Source organism: Stenella coeruleoalba, assembly GCF_951394435.1.
Source record: "Stenella coeruleoalba genome assembly, chromosome: 6".
Classification (NCBI taxonomy): domain Eukaryota; kingdom Metazoa; phylum Chordata; class Mammalia; order Artiodactyla; family Delphinidae; genus Stenella; species Stenella coeruleoalba.
This window is the reverse complement of record NC_137151.1, coordinates 71063142-71081562: the sequence shown is the minus strand read 5'-3', so window position 1 is coordinate 71081562 and position 18421 is coordinate 71063142. Positions and strand designations below refer to the sequence as shown.

General features: G+C 42.8%; 1 protein-coding gene across 1 annotated transcript in view; it reads left to right on the top strand.

The window, feature by feature from the left end:
* LOC307188263 (U3 small nucleolar RNA-associated protein 14 homolog A-like) overlaps positions 1-18421 on the top strand; it is a 521128-nt gene that overhangs the window by 122247 nt on the left and 380460 nt on the right. The window contains 1 exon segment of the mRNA XM_079925187.1: positions 10122-10224. The gene's annotated coding sequence lies outside the window, so the exon portion shown is untranslated.

Genomic DNA, 18421 nt, shown 5'->3' with positions numbered 1-18421 from the left:
AAATTATTACAGAGAATTTAAGAGATTATATTAAGGAAGAGGCAGCAAAAGTGAGAAAAATAGAACAGGGTGGGAAGTAACCCATGCCAGGGTGGTGAAATAAACCTGCTAGAGAGTTGGTGAGAAACCCTATATCATACAGTATTTTGGTAATTTAAGAATGTACCAGCAAAAAGGAAATAAACTACCAGATGAGGATGAGAGGAACAGGACCCCTAATAGTACCATCAGCTGAAGTGAATTTTAGGGGAAAGTATTTAGTCACATACCTGGCTGTTCCCTGAGGTATCACATTGCAGACTCCATTTTCATTCCATATAATGGAGTGCCGTCGAATGTTTTGGATGGTGTCAAGGGATTGAGAGGATTATTTAAAGTGGTGCTATTCAAAATCTCAGTGCAGAGGAGATGTGTTCCAGTTGTACAGCTCCCATTTGGAGACCAGAAAAAAGTAAAAATGACTTCATACCTAAATTTTCAAGTCAATGCAAAGTGTTGGATAAGCTGACAGATGTCGAAGCCCTCTCTTCCTTGCTGGGTGAAGAGTGAGCCACGTGATAAAATCAGAACCAGATGGTTCTATAACTAATGCCTCCACTCCTCTGGAACATGCATGTGTGTGTATATGTACATGGCTGTGGCCTAGTACATAGGGAAGAGCCACCATTTCATCTTTTTATTCTATAAAATTTCAAACATACACAAAGTAAGTAGAGTAGCGAATTGAACTCCCGTGTTCCAGTCACTCAGCTTCAGTCATCATTATTCTGCTTCATATCTACCTCTACTCACTTCCTGTCCCCTACTCAATACTTTTCAAGTTTTTAGATATAAAATTTATATACATCAGAAAATCTTAACTGTATCATTTGGACAAATAGATATACACATGTAACCCACATGATCATTTCATTTTAAGCCCCATGGTTTTCTACAGGGGTCTAAAACAAGACTCAACAACTTGGATCCCACTTTAATGTCAGGATGGCCAACCCAATGCCAATGGCTTAGATTGCATGGTCAGTTAGTAGTGGATATGCTGAAAGGATGTCAGGGTAGGGAGGGATATGCTGTTATTTATATATATACATGAAAGATCCACAATAGGGCAGAACAGGAAAGAAACATACCTTGCAAGTAAAGGTGTTGGACTTAGAGTGATCTATGAAAGAAGATAAGCCCACAAGAGAGAGAAGAGACTTCATAACATTACAAACTCCATGAGAAAAAGGAGAGACTTGCTACTTTTTAGCTATTACATGGCAATTAGAGGAATCCCAAGTCAGGGCCTAAGAGGTTGCCTTGATCATCAGTGTTTTAAAGCTTCTCTACAGCCTGTTGAAAAGGCTCGTGTTTGACAGAGCCTTCAGGGCATGTCTTCACTCTCTCCTACCTGCCCGCTCCTTCCTCATGGGCACCCTGCTTATTCCCGGTGTGGCTTCCCGTCCCCGTCATCTTGTTGATCATAACTGACATTCTTCTTGCCTCTTGAACCTCACAGCATTTGGGGAAGAGAAGGCCGTTGCAGAGGCACAGTCCAAGAGAAGGTCACAGCCTGCTCTCAGGGTGCCTTCTCCCTCCGCCCCTTCGCAGAGTTCCTTTCTGCACCAATTTCATTCTAGGGACAGTTGTCTAACCCGTGAGATGCATTCTTTTCTTCACAGTGTAGCGGACGGAGCCAGCCTCCCAGAGGGAATGCGTGGATATACTGCATCGTTTCCTGGTGAATTCCACCACCCTCAGTTTTTTTCTGAATCCCACCTACGTTTGCAGGTGGTTTCTTGTCTTTGCTCCAAGACTGTTCTGCTTTTGGACCTCAGTGCTGTGCTTGGAATAATACTCAAAAATCCATTCCAGATGGTCCCTCATCTGCTAATCTCTAGCTCTTTCCCACTCCGGTTCTGGATTGGTAGTGTGGACCAAAAACCAGATTCATCAATAGCTTCTTGCTTGATGGTGGGCAAAGTAAAGAAAGTTTCAGCAAATGGCTATGAATTAGTATAGCACCTTTAAGGGCAGGAGACAAGACCATTTTTCTGTTGATAGAATAATTTTTTTAATAAAGGCATCTGGTTTCCATGTCTGTTGGTCTCCCCAAAAGGAACATTGTATGGTAAAGTTTTAATACAGTGCCTCCAATTTTCTTTTTTATGCACTGAGTGTAAATTATGTCAAGTTCCAAAACTCTATATTTTGTTTTCCTCAAGGTGGTGCCTTGCTTTATAACTTACGGGAAAGTGAGCCTTAATATATTTTGGGGGTAGAGGGATAAAGGACCAATATTGATCAATAAAGTGGTATTCATTCTTTTTTATAAGCTCACGTATTTGGTTAAGAATATTGGATTTGCCCCATAGATCTAATCATAGCACCTAAGCAGCATTTTGGAGCTAACCACAACCAGTTGGAGTATGTTTGGAACAACTTTGGTTTTCTTCAGTAAACTCTCATTTAGCAACTTAAATTTTAAAAATTTACTTAGAGAATATGTATGTATACATACCTTGTATGTAATATATAACCACTCAATTCTTAGAAAAATAAGTTTCTTTATTTTTGAATTCTTCCATAAAGTTCCAGAGTTGTTAGGATCTGAAAAATTGGTATTCACTCTACCCATGTATTTTTGCTTTTGGGTTTTGTTTCTTCTCCTCACCCTCATCCTAGCCTTTGACTTTCTAGATAAGAAAACCAGACATTTCTTGGTCTGTAACAGCATAGGAACTCCTCCAGCCCCTTGGCCATTTTAAAGAAAAAGATGGCGTGTTTCTTTGTTCTGTTACTTTTTGTTACTCTCACTGAGCTATCATAAGGTTTTGTTTGTTCTTAGTCAGCCTTTCCTGTTCCCAGTACTTCAGAAGTATCATCAGCTCTCTGCTGAACTTACAATACTCCTTCTCCCTACTCAGGTAGTACTTATCATCCTGTATTTTTTGCACTGCTTACGTGTTCCTCTTTTTTTCCTCCACACGGATTGGCTTTCATGGTTCTTAAACTTATTTCATTTTCATGACATCCCTTTGTCTCCTCCTCCAAAACAAATCTAGTGCCCTTTGCCTGCTGGGGGCTTTATTTCTGATGGTTTTACTTTACATAAATACAGAATACTGAAGCACTTTTGAATCATCTGTGAAATCCATGTCCAGATTTCTTTAAAAAATAATACAATTTTCAAGCTGTATGCCTTTAAGGATCTGCTTTGTCTAGTCCTTCCTGCAGCTGAGGACCATTGCTGGTTTAGTTTAGATCCACGGGAGCAAATGAGCCTCTGAGTGTAAAACTGGATGACGTTTGGAACTGAGCTTTCACACGCTTCAGGTGCAAAAATGCAAAATGCTGAAGGCCTGACTTTGGTGTAATTGCTGAGGCAGGATTGCTGAGTTAGCTGAAGGCTGAGACTCCAAATATTCCGTGACTAAACTAATCCCCTCATTTATTTCTACCTGGATTTCTTTTTTCCTCCTGGCCACTACAGCCATTTTCATAATGTACAGTGATACTCGTAACCTTTATGTTCATATGTTACATCTGAATCTACCCAGGCCGTCGTTAACAGCAGAGTAAAGTAAACATATCCTGGTGGTGTAAAAATGAGTTTCAGGAATCACATCTTTGCCTGACTTTGACAGTAGCAAAAGATATAACTGCTGTGCTTCTAGTTGAGCAGTATCCATGCAAGTATGTGCAAAATCATGATTGAAGTCTTGAATCTCTCCATCTTTGGAGGAATTTTTCTTGAATGCATTCTGTAGATCTGTTTAGCAGGAAGATTGTCTAAATCCAGCCATGTCATATGCAGAAAAACTGCTTTCCTCCTGTAAGAGCTTTTTCTGGAAAAAAAATTTTAGAGGGAGTTGAATCTTCATGTTGTTGCAGTGGAAATAGGTCTTCTTGTCCTCAAAAGAAGACAGCCTTGTTGCTGAGGATGCCCTTCAAGGCTGGGATGGTACAAAGAAAACTCCACTTTCTTTGGAGGAGTTGACCGCTGCCTTATCCTGTGCTCCAAATCCATCCCTTTAAAGGGAGCAAGGTATGCTTTCGTTTGCACCAAGTCCATTGTGTGGTTTGTTTGTTTTTCTTCTGAACAAAGAAGCTGGAGGACATCATGGAAAAAGTGTCATTCTGTTTGTATTTTCTTTAAATATTACCCCCTGGAGAAATTGTTCAAGAACAATTTATCCTTAACCCTTCACCCTCAGATGCTGCCAAGCTTCAAGGTCAGATTTAGCTTAGTTTCTCAACCCCAGAATGTGATTCAGGCGAGTCAAGGCTACAGGAGACAGTCTCAACACTGCGCTCTGGGTCTGCCATCGTGGATATGGCAGGTCCTATAAAATCTGAGCAGGAACTGGTCTGCTGGAAAGCCAGCACCTCCCTTTCCTTGAGCCCCATCTCCCATCAGAAGGATGGGGCCCAGCTGGTTTACAGCGTGGAAGGCAGTTGTTTACTTTCGTTCATGTTTCATTAACTTCTCTGAGTAGTGTTCAGCCTCTTATACTGTTTTGTGTCATTTGTTACTACTGCCGGAGGTATAGACTTGATACAGACTTTGATTATGTTTATGGGCCCGAGCCGCTCAGGACTATAGTTTTCAAAACTCCCTGGCGTTCTTCAAGAAGTTTGCTTTATAACCACAGTGATATGAAATGGGCTTCTAGAAAACCAAATCCTTTGTTTCAAACAACCTTTCAGTTCTTGAGCTGGCTTTTGCTTTTCTGCGACAGCAGATACCAGTAGAAGGCAGATCTCATCAGGTGGGGGGGGGGGGGTCCAAGGAAAATCCCATGTGATTGACAGAGGCCCCCGGAGGGTCACTCAGGTCAGACGTAACATATGCCAGGTGATCAGGTGAAAATTCAGCTCCAGAAACTTGGAGAAGATCTCAGCTCCAGAAACCATTTTAAAGAAAATTAAACTTTCTGAATGGTTTAAACATGTCTTTTTTGTTTTTTAATAGATCTTTATTGGAGTACAATTGCTTCACAATACCATGTTAGTTTCTGGTACACAACAAAACGAATCAGCCATATGCCTACCCATGTCCCCATATCCCCTCCCTCTTGAGCCTCTATCCCATCCTCCCTATCCCACCCCTCTAGGTCATCGCAAAGCACAGAGCTGATCTCCCGGTGCTATGCGGCTGCTTCCCACCAGCCAACTATTTTACATTCGGTAGTATATATAACTTCTTAAATGTCTTTTCTTTCTGGAAAAGACATGCTTCAAGATAATGAAGAAAAAGATAAATATTTGGCAAAACAATCTTTTCTACAAACGCCCCTGGGTAAAAGCAAATGAAAATGGTCCTTACTACCAGGCTGGGCTCTGTTCTACACCTGCATTTTGTTTCTCTTTCTTCTCTGTTTATTGTGTATATAAGTTTGCTTCATATGATTTCTTTTTTGTTTTTTAAATAAATTTATTTATTTTTGGCTGCGTTGGGTCTTTGATGCTGCGCGCGGCCTTTTCTCTAGTTGTGGCAAGCGGGGGCTACTGTTCATTGCTGTGTGCGGGCTCCTCATTTCGGTGGCTTCTCTTGTTGCACGGGCTCTAGGCATGCGGGCTTCAGTAGTTGTGGCGCACAGGCTTAGTTGCTCCGCGGCATGTGGGATCTTCCCGGTCCAGGGCTCAAACCCGTGTCCCCTGCATTGGCAGGCAGATTCTTAACCACTGCGCCACCAGGGAAGCCCCGTATGATTTCTTAATTAAATATTTAATAGCACATAATGGTGGAGGTTGGGTGATGTTAGGCTGTGTTTTATTGTGGTAGCTCATTGTGTGTATTTATACTTTGTTGGTAGTGTTTTAAACCACACAGAGGGCACACATGCCCTTCCAGGCAGAGACCTGAGTGCATCTCACAGGGAGGGCTTCAACCCCTGTTCGCTCAGAAAGCCCGCCTACGTCAGCACCAACACACAGGCCGTAATGTGTCCCCATTTAACTGCTTCCCGTAAGGCAGAGCTCCCTTTTGCTTAGTGGGGAAAGGATGCTTTGTTGCTTTGTCTTTCCTTTTAGAAGGTCTGATTTGTCTGTATATAGACTGGAAGGGGGGATGGAGGTGGAGGCAGAGTGTGCAGCCGAGAGGGCCAAAAGGTAGTTGATTATTGGTAAGAGGGCAATTGTCATTGGCCCAGCATGAGTCACAGAGTAGCCAGCTGGGCTTGAGAAGGACTTTGTGGCTTGATATGTGTGTGGTGATAAGACATGTTGGGGTGGTGAGGTTGTCAAAGGGGTGAAATGCCAAGGGCCTTTAACTGGCCCAGAGAATTGAAAAGCAGGTCACTAGAGAGCTGGTTTGTTCAAAGGTGAGTTGGCATTTAAACAGGAGTTCTTTTTTCTGCAAGATGAGTGATGGCAGTGGTAGAGTTAGAGGTATGTGTGGAGAGGGAAGTGGGGAGCCTTTTCCTGGGTGCAGGTGGAAGAGCCTCACTGATGAAGTGAGGGTATCAAGCAGAACTCTCTGTGGCCTGTTGCCAGAGTCTGGAGCTGCGTTTTCTAACCCTATTTAGGTCGTGGACCCATTGAGAATGTGGTGAATGCTTGCTACAGAACCTCACTCTAGAATAGGGTTTCTCAACCTTGAACTTGTGACATTTGGGGCCGGATAATTCTTTGTCATGGGGTCTTCCTGCGCATTGTAGGATGTTTAGTGGCATTGCTGGCTTCTGCCCGCTCAATGCCAGTAACAGTGGTGACACCACTAATGTCTCCAGACATTGCCTGATATCCCCTGAGAGGCCAAATTGACCCTGGTTTGAGAACCACTGCTCTAGAAATATACAAATATATCCAAAATTTCCAAGGGGTGAAGGTGTGCTGACCCTTGAAGACTACTCATTATGTTTTCTAGGGTGAATGTAATATTAAAATATCTCTAGCACCTTCTGTTCTCACTTCTTGGAGAAGTCTATTTCTATCGCGATGGAAATTTCTGTTGCGATGGAATCATGGATCTAAGTCTTTACCAACTTTCTGAAAGGCATGGAGAATTTTTATCCATTAAAAAAAGAGGGCAACTAAGCTTTATAAAATTTAAATTACTTATCTCTGATGTCATGGGTTACAGAACCCAGATTCCCTATCTCCTGGGACCAACACATGTGAAACGTGGGTGAAGTCACTGTAGCTAATAAATACATCATTACACTGTACTTCCTCTTTCTTCCATCTTTGTCTTCCCTCATGCAAATCTGAGAAGCATTTGTCTTTTCACTGTTTGGAAAGCTCCTTTAGTCTCCAGTTGTATCAGACATATCTGAGCGTGCCTTTCCCAGAGAATCTACTCCTGCCCATGGCCTCTGCTGAGTGGTCAGTGGGGCACATGCCCCCGCTCTTCGCTTTATCCACAAGGGTGAACACTGACCTGAGGGGAAAGGGCCTGTCCCCAAGTTAACTGATGATTCATCACTTGTAGCCTGAATCAAAAGGATAAGTCAGACCAATAACATTCCTCCCTTGAAATTTGAACTTTGTGACCCAGAAGGAAGTGGCCTGTGGGTAGCAACTAAAATCTCCTGATACTGAGGTCCTCCTGGAATCCTGGCTCAGTCTCCAAATTCAGTGTCAGAATGGGTTGGTGTCAGTAGAGTTCCTATATTCAGTGTAACTAGAAATTCCCCTCATCGAGCCCTGTAATAGACACTCAGTATACTCAATGCAAGTGGGCCTTCTGATGTGGCTGCCTTTCTACCAGACGCTCCACACACAGAGGTGAATGGGATTTTGAATGAATTATAAGGCTGGCTGTCTGTAGTACTCTGAGGCAACATTTCCCACAGGAAAGCAGGCATTGTCAGTGGGACTTGTAGGTGAACAGAGACATCCAAGTCTGCTATGATGGGGGCGGGTTCTGGCTATGGATTTGTGGCACGCTGCCTGGGATAGCCTTGATATGGGAAGTCAGATGTATGTGCATGTCTCTCCAGGTGTGGATGTTCTAGAGTCATTTAGTGTCTCTCTGGCTGAATATACAACATCTGTTGCTCTGTAAGGAGCTGCATCGACCACCCTAGTAAATGCATATGGTTATGTTTTGTGCTATGGGGATATTTCCTGAAAATAGTGTTTCATTTACCTGGGGCATTGCCGACTCCCCTTTGAGAACGTGGATACCATATAGCAGTGCTTCTCAACAGTGGTTGCCTGCCTCTAGGCAGGAGGGCATTTTGGACATGTTCCGGGGGCAATTTTGGTTGACACAATGATTGGGGGATGCCACTGGCATTTATGAGCAGGGGCTAGGGATGCTAGATATTGATTTGTGCCATAATCCACATGAATTTTAAATGTCTCACAAGATCTATTTATAATTATCTGAACTTCAAACCTTATTCCATTTAACATAGAAGCACAGAGTAGTTTTGCTTGATTTTTATGGTCACTGAAATTTCCAGGGATGCAACCACCATTTAATTAAGAGGAGATTGTCCTTTTTGTTTGGAAATTTACCAAGAATTCTTCATTTCAGAAAATCATGTTGTCGATGTTACTGATGACAACTGCTGATTTATCGTGATGCAATATACTTATATTAGTCTGCCTTGGAGCAGTTACATTTATGATGATTCTGTGTGTGTATGTGTTATAGGCATATCTATCTCAGTTTATGACCACAGTGGAAGGACCACCATTTCAACGTAGGCCTCCGACTCTCATAACAATGTTGAATCAGAAAGAAACCCCAAGGTTCTCATCACAGAGTAATACCTTGTAGTCAGATGTTACCACCTTTAGCTATGCGGCCCACTGTGAGTTTACATTTCTCTCTAGAGAATGTGAACATTTGTGCAATTCTTTACCTGGAGTCAGACCTTCAGCTTCACCCACATCAGATGGCAAAGCAGGATACTCCAATGCTGAAGGAAGGGCACAGGTTTTCTCCAACTCAGCAAGAGGAAGCTGCTCTTGATTTTTCCTAACAACCGTTTCTCTCTCTCCTCTTGGCTCTCTCTCTTTGATCCATGCTGGGTGGATTCACATGTCTCTGTCTTTTCCAGTAGCTCTCCCATTTTCCATTACAAGAGGATGACCTGATCATGTGAAATATCAAGGTTTGAGGATCAGGTTCCAACAACTCTTACTTTCCTCAAAATGATCCTCCCTTTTAATGTTCCTCAGGTTATTTTTTCCCACTTAAAGTTGTTTAAATTTATGACTGTCATCTCCATTGGTCTTGGAAGAGCAGAAGTTCTTGGTCTCTAGAGCATGAAGACCTCTGCATTTGCCATGGATACCATTAATCCTTTCTTTATATAAGATTTTCTTCCTCCTTTCAGTGATTCCTTTATTGGCATCATTAACTTTTCCTGGATCTAGTGTCAGCGATGATGTATGAGAAGAAATGTTCAAATAAGATTACTTTTGGCTGACAATTGAAATGACCTTTTATTTCTTAGCTTCTTCTCTAGCATGATTAAAAACAGCCCACTTTATTGAGTACTTAAAATATGTCAGGCATTAATATGAGTTTTTGTGTATGTGTTTCATTTAATCCTCATAAAAACTGTGTGAGGTAGATGCTATTATTATCCCCATTTCATAGATAAGGAAACTTGGAAAGGTTAAATAACTTGCCCAAGATTTCACAATTAATGAGTGTCCTTCTCTGTCCATCAAATATAAGTCATTTAATACCCTAAATAGAAAAGCATCCCAGAGAAGAATAAATTGAGAAAGGAGAAGACTAAATCCATCACCAAGACATTCCATCAGAGTTGTGGTCCTGATAGGCCTAGCTTTCCCCTAAATATTGGCTCACAATCACATTCTCATTACTCATATCTAAACTATAAATAGCAACACTATATCATCTAGAGAAGAATGGCTATAACAGTTGATGCTAACAGATTTCAGTGTATGTCTCTTTTTACTTTAGTTGCTGTCCTGTTTAATTGGTAAATTACTCCTAATCAGAGAACTGAAAAGAATAAAATTTAAAAGCAAGTTACTTAATTTCTCTGAGCCTACATATATCTGTTCACAAACATACGATCACTACTTTCTGTATGTTTGGGCAGGGGAGGATGGAGACTTGAAGTGTGGTTGACTATAGTTTATACTAACAAGGCCAGTGCTGTGGTTTTAAATTCTTTCATGTCTTTTCTCTATGCTATCCACAGATTATGGCCTTAATCTTGGTCCTGAACCATGGCTCTTCAGAGAGACCTGAGAGAAGATGAGTCCCTCTTCTACTGAGAAACACATCGAAATGTTGGACACTGGGTAGGTAAGCTGCATGTTGTCAGTTGGTACTCAGCTCCTCGCAGACTTTCTGTTATCTCACATTTCTGGGACTGGAAACCTCCTCTCTACACAACTCAGACACCCTTGCCAGCTGGGTTCTACCAATGAGAGGCACTCAGGTGAGATTAGAAGATGGGAGGAAAGCAGAAGTCATTCTGCTTTAGGCAGTGATATGGGTGGGAATCCAGGCTCGTGGTTTTCTGCTCCACAGTGGCAGCTTTCAGTGGCATGTGTGATGTCAGGAGCTCTGAGCAACACAACTTTTCGCTTTCACCCAGCCCTAGCATTTTCTTGCAGTTTCATATCTTTGGTAACCCTTTGCTGTTTCTTATTAGCACTCCCAGCCCTTCCAGTATTTTTGTAATCAATTCTCTGTATTAAATCTCCTCCTCCCCTCCCATTTGAAATGGAGTGGTTTCTATTTCCTGGCATAGACACCAACTTGAAAGTAGGTAGAGTGGAATTTATAAGAGCCAATAACATCATCTTCACAGATAAAAGACAATGTGATCTGTTGACTGATTTTATTTATTATAACATGCAAATAATTGTAGCTTAAAGATGACTTATATAAGGTAGAGTAAATGGTAAGTAGGCATACATAAAGCATCTGTCTAGCCCTAGTGGATTATATCCTCAGAACAAAAAGTAGTGCAGTAAAACAAACAAACAACCCAAGGAAAAAACCACCTTAAACAATTTTCAGTAGTAATACCATAGGTAGACATGGCGGTATTTTTTCTGAGACTCTTCCGGAGCATTATGTGATAAAGCAAATGAATAATTATGTTGGTGTCTCTGTGTATCATGTTTTTCTGAGTGATAAAAAGGTGATGCAGATGTGAAATTCATGAGGTTAAGTTAAAAACTTTGTAGTCTTGAATTGCAGTTGGAATGAACAGTTTAAACTCATGAGATATTTTATCTTTAAAAATGTATTTCTCATCCCCCCCAAACCCTAGAAACAATGACAGATCCATTAGCAATGAGCACCTTTAGTGCATAGATTGTCGTCTTTAAATATAATTTCCCATTTTAAGGAAGCAGAGCTTCTTGGAGAAATGGCTGATTCTAGGCCTGGGACAGGAAATATCTAAGATGATTCTGGAATATCTTGTCATGCCACAAAGCAAGAAAGCCATCAAAGACCAATCGTGTTGTGTCAAAGAAGGCTCAGGAGCCCACTCAAAGAAATTTCCATTGGCTAAATATGGATTAATATGAACGTCAGTAAGAGTAGTAACGATAGTAGATTGAAGCTCATAAAATACACTTAAATACATGAAGTTATAATTAAAAACAGAAAACATCATTGGCCACCTTTGGAAGGAGCCAACTCATGTAGCAGATGAATAGTTCTTTTACTCCACCTTCCTTTCGTGAGTTGTATCTCACAGTAATCAAATAATTGATTAGAGGAAAAAGATTCTAGCTAATAAAAAGGAAGGATAGGGCTTCCCTGGTGGCGCAGTGGTTGAGAGTCCACCTGCCGATGCAGGGGACACGGGTTCGTGCCCCGGTCCGGGAGGATCCCACATGCCGCGGAGCGGCTGGGCCCGTGAGCCATGGCCGCTGAGCCTGCGCGTCCGGAGCCTGTGCTCCGCAACGGGAGAGTGAGCAACGGGAGCAGTGAGAGGCCCACGTACCGCAAAATAAAGGAAGGATAGAATTAGAAAATCACCATTCTGTTATCCCTAATAAATTAATAGATCTAGTCAGTGATCATCTAACTTTCTGATACCAATTCCAATGTGTGTGTGTGTGTGTGTGTGTGTTGGTGAGTTGGGGGCGTTCCCCACAGCACCAAGCAATTCTCAGACACCAGCTGAGTGTCCGACAATTCAACTCAATTCTGACACTATCTACTTGGAGATGGTATCAGAATCCACATGTTAGAGGTTCAGTCCCGCAAGACTGCCCTCCACTTCAGATGCCACACCAGTGCTCCCGACTGACTGGGTATAGATTGGGGGTTCCAACAATCTCTTCCTTGGGTTCGATTAATTTGCTAGAGTGGCTCGCAGAACTCAGAGAAACATTTAACTTATCAGTCACCTGTTTATTATAAAAGGATATAACTCAGGAGCAGACAGATGGAAGAGATGTATAGCACAGGATATGGGGAAGGGGCTCAGAGCTTCCATGCTCTCCCAGCGTTCTACTCTCCCCTAATCTCCATGTGTTCACCAACCCATAAATTCTCCAAACCCCGTTCTTTTGGGTTCTTATGGAGGCTTCATTACACAGGCATGATTGATTAAATCACTGGCCACTGGCAGTTGATTCAACCTCCAGCTCCTCTTCTTTGCCAGGAGGTGTAAAGGAGGTAGAACTGAAAGTTCCGGTCCTCTAATCACATGGTTGATTCTCCAGAACCAGCCCCCCTCCTTAGGTTCTGCCAAAAGTCACCTCGTTAACATAACAAAAGACACCTTTGTTGCTCTCAGCATTTCGGAAATTCCAAGGGTTTTAGGAGCTCTGTGCCAGAAACGGGAAGACCAAACATATATTTCTTATTATAAATCACAATATCACATCATCAGTGACTGCTAACATTACAGAAAGGGAGCAAACTAGATAGTATGTTGAAAATTACTTAGAGGAAAATGTTAAACCACACTATGGAATGAAGTCAGTAAAACTAAGTCTGTGGGTTTTGACACATACATAAATTCTATGTACATACATTGTAATGTGTACATAAATTGTAAAAAAAAAAAAAGTAGTGGAGGGGAGCCTAAAGATTAAAAGAGACTTAAGAAATATTGAATAATTGCAACGTAAAGTCTTTTTTGGATCCTGATCCAAACAAGATCATGAGACAATTGGGGAAATGTCAACACTGACTGCTTAATTAATTATGTAAGGAAATTATTACTTCTCTTTTGGTTCAGTAATTTTGTGGTCTTGTTTTAAAAGAATCTTTGTCTTTTATAGATACATATTGAAGTATTTGTGGAGAAATGATGCCTGGAATTTGCTTCAGAATTGCCTAGGGAAGGGGGAATTATGGGGATACATATAAATCAAAATTGGCCGTGAGTTGATAATTGTTGCAGCTGGATGATGGGTACACGGGGGTTTATGATATTACTCTCTCTACTTTTGTTTATGTTAGGAATTTTCTATAATGAAAGAGGAAAAAAATCCTAGGGAAGCCTAAGTAGAAGATCTCTTCAGCCCCCTGGTTTCAGGAAATTGAATACCTGCAGTTAGTGGTCGGTAGTTGCTGCCTACCAAGAGTTCCACAGATATTTCTACATATGGAGGTGTTACATCAGATCTTAAATATATTTTGGAACCAAATTGGTGCCCTTCCGCTTGAAAGATACGAAGGGCTAGGAGCCTCAAAAAGAATGTGTTTCCAATTGTTGCTGTAACAAATTACCACAAACTCTGTGGCTTCAAACAACACAGATTTATTGTCTTCACGGTTCTGGAGGTCAGAAGTCCAAAACGAGTTTCACTGGGCTGAAATCATTGTGTCAGCAGGGTTGCTTTCCTCCTGGAGGCTCTAGGGAAGAATTTGTTCCTCGGCTTTGCCATCTCCTGTCTACGTTTCTTGGGCCCATGTCGGCATCCCTCTGCTCACATCTCCTCTGGCTCTGCTGCTTCTCTCTTTCATTTATAGGGCCCTTATGATTCTACTGGTCCCACCCCGATAATTCAGGATATTCTCCTCATCTCAAAATCCTTACTCACATCTGCAAAGTCCCTTTTGCCATGTAAGATAACATATTCCAAATTTCTGGGGATTAGGATATGGACGTCCTTGGCGGGGGGTGGGTGGGCATTATTCTGCCTACCACAAAGAGAAATTAAGAAGTTGGGAAATAGGATTAATAAGGGAAAGTATATCAGTTAGGATTCAGCCAGGAAATAGGAGTCGTTCTAATAGTTTCAACAGAGGACATTTAATACAGAGAATTTGGTACACAAAAAGATGGAAAATCTGCAAAGTCAAACAAAGGATGGTAAAGTACCCCAGAGTTTAAGAACAGCAGAAGCTACTATCACTTCTAGGATGGGAGGGGTGCAGGAAGGAGGTGGTGTTACCAGAATCCAGGTGCTGAGCCATTCTGTGAGAATCATGGAAAGGCTTCCCAGTGGAATTCGGGAGCAAGGAGGGCTGGAGTGTCTGGTGGGGAGCTGGAATCCCAGAGGAGACATGGGCGTCACTGGGAAATACAGTAGCTTCTTGTTATCTGTGGTAGCTGTGTTCTATCAGGTCACCATGAATAGTGAATTAGAAAATACCAAACCATTGCTCCTAGGGGAAATACAGGGTTAGGTTCCTGTGAGCCTCTGGTCACAACATTTTCTTCAGCTGATCAATATATAACTGTGTTTCATGTGTGTTTATGTTTGAAGTCATCTTACTTAATACATATATAAAATTGCTTCAGTAATATTTAACTCATGGCCAACAGCACTATAACTCATGCCTGAATGAAGCTTATCTAACACAGGCATTTTCTCCGTAAGATACATCACTGCCTGCTTGTGCTTGGGAGCACCAGACAGCACTTTGGCCTTGTGCTTGGGGGCCATTTTAAACAGTGAAATCACCAAAGAAGCAAAAATGAGAAAAACATGGTATAAATACATGAAAATGACACTTATTCACAGTATGAGAGCTGTGACAAGAAGGCAGAGCATTACCTTGTTTGACCTCTGCTTGGGAACATGTACGTCAGAGGACTCACATTTTTCCTGCTCTGGGCATATCCATGAATGACCATGAAGGCACCACAAGTATTGATTTTGGAGTAACAAACAAATTTTAGTGAGTAGGAACATTTATAAACATTGAATCCATGAATGATGAGGCTGAACTGTACTTCCCAGGACAACGATGGAATAATAGCCTGGATTCTCTCCACCTCCCACCTTCTCGTCTTCTGCCACGGTTCTCTTCGGCTAAATAAGTTGCAAGGGAGTCTGAGAAGCAGAGTGGGAGAACACATCTGGTTACAAAGAGGTGGTGCAAAGCACACAAGGTTTAAAGAACTAAGATTTGGTGGTGAAAGAACTAATGAGAAGCATTCAAGGCACTTAATGATTGCCTTTAGATCTACAGATCTTATTGTAGAGGTGATGATGACAGGCTGTTTTTAATTTCCATGAAACCAGTATCAACTGCTTTAAATTGAAATAGAAGCATGGAAGATTTATGAAAACTCTTCTACCTGTGAGGACTGAGATCTAAAAATCCTTTAGAAAGGATGAATGAGGACTTTCCTTCCTTAGACATGTTAAAGGACCAGGCAGCTACTTACTTGTAGTTGTTGGTGGCTGGCCCATCTGGAGGTGCATACTCTGTGGGGTCTGGGCTGGCCTTCGCTCTAATTCTGCTTATGGTTAATATCACCTTGAACTCTGGAGAGTAGCAAATGCCACAGCAGCTGCCTCGCTGTCTTAGATCTGAGAGAAGAAAAGAAACCTGTTGTGGCAGAAGGGTGGTGGATAGAAAGCAAATCAACCAAAAGATTATTTCAGCACAGGGGTTGGTGGCTTACTTGTGATTTATGACACAATGTTTTTATTTGATCTGGCATTACAGGGATAAGTTATTGAGTGCTAATTGTATGTTGATAAGCTGTGCCTGCTTAAATTTATTCCTTCCTCAGTTTTTGTTAATTGGGGCATGTTGGAACAGAAGGGGAATCGTCCACTTACTGCCTGGCTTGGTTTATGCTGTTGCTAAAATGCCGAGTTATAATTGTGTCTTCACCGTTATTTGTGCTAAGTGAATAAGGGAACTCCTACCGGTGGGCTTTTTTTTTTTTTTTTCTTTTAACTTCCCATTAATGTGTATTTCTTTTTCTCATAAATGAAATGTTAAAGAATAATATCACTCCTGGGACTTCCCTGGTGGCATAGTGGTGGAGAATCTGCCTGCCAATTCAGGGGACACGGGTTCGAGCCCTGGTCTGGGAAGATCCCACATGCCAAGGAGCAACTCGGCCCATGTGCCACAACTATTGAGCCTGCGCTCTAAAGCCCGCGAGCCATAAATACTGAGCCTGTGCACCACAACTACTGAAGCCCACACGCCTAGAACCTGTGCTGCGCAACAAGAGAAGCCACCGCAACGAGAAGCCCGCGTACTGCCACAAAGAGTAGCAGTGGCTCACCGCAACTAGAGAGAAGCCCGTGCGCAGCAACGAAGACCCAACGCAGCCAATAATTAATTAATTAATTTTAAAAAGAATAATATCACTCCTATTTACTTGTTCAAATTTAGTCAAGTTGCAGCAGAAGGTAGGGTCAGAGGTGGACTGGCAGAAGGCTGGGGAATTCTGAATGCAGAGTTTATCATTTGAAATTTAAATTCTTTTTAGATAAAGCCGTCATGGGGAGGTAGGGGGAGACTGGGCTGGGGGCTAGGAGGGCAGGATACTGAATGTTTCTTGCATAGGTGGCTTTCTCTCTGACTAATCTCTCTCTCTCTCTCTGTCTCTCTCAGCGACTGGAGTGGCAGTGCAGTGTGAGAGGTCAGCAACAAGACTGGCCAGGCAGAGATGTGGGTGTGGATGGGATGGCGTGGTAACTGCCTGATTTTCGGGTCTTGTTTCTCAAGGGTCCCCATAATAAGTAATCTAACTCCAGGAAGGCTGAGCGTCCAGATTTTAAGAACCCAATATGGACACAAAACAACAAATGGCCAGCAGGGTTATAAGTAGAAAAGCCAGGTTGAAATGAAAGAAACTCAGCAAGGGCACAGGAAATAGTAATCTTCCAAACAGGCATGCCAGATTCAGGGGACCCGAGGGCTGTCCATATGAGTCAGTACACATGCCTTGTAAACACTAATCCCAGACACAGAGCTCACCCTCCGCCTTGGCTTTATGAACTCCGCTGGGTGTGGGCAGGTGTGGACCTGGCTGTAAACCAGAGACAGGTGGACCCTGCAGGTGCTAGGAGCTCCTGGCTACGGCAGGGACAGTGGGTGCCACCCTCCAGGCTTGTTCCTGGGACTCAAGTCCCCTTCCCCCCGTCCGCACGCTGCTGTGACTCCCCTCCCTCTCTCAGTTTTGTTCTTAGACTTCACATATAATCTCTTCTGGCTCATCTCCCTCAAATTAAAATGGGAAAGGGTTCCCTTTAAGTCATCGTTCGTGCAGCTTTCCTGGTCAAAGTAGAGGGAACCTTACTGGCCTCTGTGTAGAGAATTATTGAGGATCAGGTGAGTGTAGTTGCCTAAAGATACCTCACTCTAAGTGCTGAAGGAACCTTGCAACTGGGTAGCTTACCCACCGAATTGCCCTAGAGGTGTGGCTTGTGAGGGTGGGATCATGCTGAAATGTGAGGAAATGGCTCTAGTTCATTTATAAAGCCAGTTTGGCTATTGGTTAGTTAATTAAAACAGGGGTCATAATTACAGGATGATTAGCTAAAATGTCAGTGTTACTATGATGTCCTTCCTGGGGAAGAAAAACAGCTAAGTGCTGGCTGTTGCAGCATTGCATGTTCTACTAGAGCATGCCAGGGCCCAGCAACCCTTCTTAGGGACCATGGCAAATAGTGGAAGGAGAGCAGGAGAGGCAGCAGAGCCCTGGATTCTACCTTGGGTTTCACTATTGCCAAGACTCCTTCTGCCTTCTTCCCGGGAATCTGGGGACATCCCAGGGAAGCTTTTGGCTCCCACGGAGCTGGGAACAGGAGCTGGATCCTCTCAGGAACCGGGCTGCCTGGAGTGCTGAGACCTGGAGAGGAAGCCACGTCGGTATTCAGAGGAAAAAGCAGGGGTTCAAATCCCGGGGCTGGGGGAGCTGACGTGGGGTCCCGGAGCTGGATGGGAGACTGGAGTCATCTCAGTGTGCATTGTCAGAAGACTTCATCCATGTCCCAGCCACCGAGCTGAGCCAATGGCCACCAGGAGCTTTAGACTGAAAGCTGGAAGCTAGAGCAATCGCGAAGCGTAGAGCCCGTACGGAGTAACTCAGAAAGGTGACAGCAGGACCAGGACCACACAGCTGGAGGTGGCAGAGCCAGGGTGAGATCCAGTCCTCTGAACTCCAGGGAACGCCTTTTCTCTTAAAACCTCCACCTCACGTGTGACATCCAGGTCCATTCTGACCTTGGGTTGAAAGGGACACTGATATCGCCCCAAGCAACCATCCATGAAAATGAAATGGGATTCCAGAGGTATTTGAGCTCCGTATTAAACTGT